General features: G+C 55.0%; 1 pseudogene; it reads right to left on the reverse strand.

Annotated features, from left to right (window-relative positions):
* Positions 1–376: 376 nt before the first annotated feature.
* On the reverse strand, positions 377–1,166 carry LOC101717823 (fibroblast growth factor 18 pseudogene; annotated as a pseudogene).
* Between the last annotated feature and the right edge of the window lie 404 nt (positions 1,167–1,570).

Genomic DNA, 1,570 nt, shown 5'->3' on the forward strand with positions numbered 1-1,570 from the left:
TCCCTGCACGGTGTCTCAGGACAGCTTGCAGCAGACAATAAATAAATGACTGCAAACCAGAGAGTGATTTTTGTTGGAGTTTTGGGGCAAGGATAGAGGTTTGCGAATGTTGTGGGGGGAGTTTATTAGGGATAGAGGGTACTACTTTCTCTTTGTTTTTCATTTTGTTCTTTACTCTCTTTTTTTTTTTTGCTTTTAGAACCTTTGGGGAAAAGGACTTTGGTTTCCCTAGTGTTGGTTTCTTCATTCAAGTACTCCTCCAGGAACAAGTTTGGAGCTGTCTACTCCTAGAGAGAGGCAAGCACCTATGGGCTGACAAGGGTCCCTTAGTGAGTCTTTTGCCACTGGGGGTTTCAAGTCAACAATAAAATTCTTATCATCCTCCCCAAGAGTTTTGGTTCAGTTTTTGTCTTCTTTTAAACACAATGTACAAAAATAGAGCTTCTTCCTTATTTTTCATATAAAATATTCCTCTGATGCAGTTCTCTGGGAGTATGTGTGGCCAGACGGGCCTGCAGAGGCCACAGGTGGGATGCGTGGGGCGGATGCACTGAGACCGCCTGGTCACCGTAGTGTACTTGAGGGGCTTCTGCAGCTCGGCCTGTCCCTTGGGGTAATGCTTCATGAAGTGCACATCCTGCTGGTTCTCCCGGGTCTTGGGTCTTGGGCCTTTCAGGGCCTCCCCTTCTTGGTGAAGCCTACATACCAGCCAGAGTACTTGGCCGACATCAGGGCCGTGTAGTTGTTCTCCAGAACCTTCTCAATGAACACACACTACTTGCTGGTGCCATCGGGCTTCCCCACGAGCTTGCCTTTTCGGTTCATACACAGGTAGAACTCTGTCTCTTTGCCCTTGATCCGGACTTGACTACCAAAGGTGTCTCTCTCCACTAGGAGCTGAGCATACTTGTCCCCATCCTGGCCAGGGACACTGATTCTATGGCCCAGGAATTGGATGTGTTTCCCACTGGTCCGGCTATAGGCTATAGAGCTGGTACAACCGCAACTGCTTACAGCTCACATCCTCCAGAGCAGGGGTCTGGTTCTCCACGTGGATGCGGAAGTCCACATTCTCCTTGGCAGCCAGCACCTGTACCTGGAAGCAGAGCAGCAGGAAGTGTAAACACAGGCAAGAGCAGGCGGAGGGCGCTGAATACATCACTGGGCGGGGGCGGCGGGGGCAAGGCTCCTAGCCCAGCCTGCACTTGTCCGCTCCACGCAGCCCGGAGCCGGCACCTCAGCCGCCACTGCCAACGCCGCCGCCCACTCTTCACTGGCTGCTGCTGCAGACTTTCCTGCTCCGGGGTGCTCTGGGGTGCGCCCTGTGGCATCAGCGCCCCGTGTGCTTCCTCCCAAGCTCTGCACCCTCCGGGCTGCACAGGGGCTGTGGGGCGGCCGCCGCTGAGCGGGAGGCGCCTGGTGCAGGGAAGCAGGATCACTGCTTGCTGGCTGTCAGTCCGTCTGGGCATCCCTGAGGGGCTGGCTGCCCAGCTTACTCCGGGGGAAGCATGAGCGGTGGGGTGGAAGCTGGGGCACACTGTCTGGCCAGGATGCGAGGATGCGCGGGGCT

The sequence above is a fragment of the Heterocephalus glaber genome, unplaced genomic scaffold, assembly GCF_053883595.1.
Source record: "Heterocephalus glaber isolate CG9 unplaced genomic scaffold, H.glaber_assembly_v1.0 deba00001673, whole genome shotgun sequence".
NCBI classification, from domain to species: Eukaryota; Metazoa; Chordata; class Mammalia; order Rodentia; family Bathyergidae; genus Heterocephalus; species Heterocephalus glaber.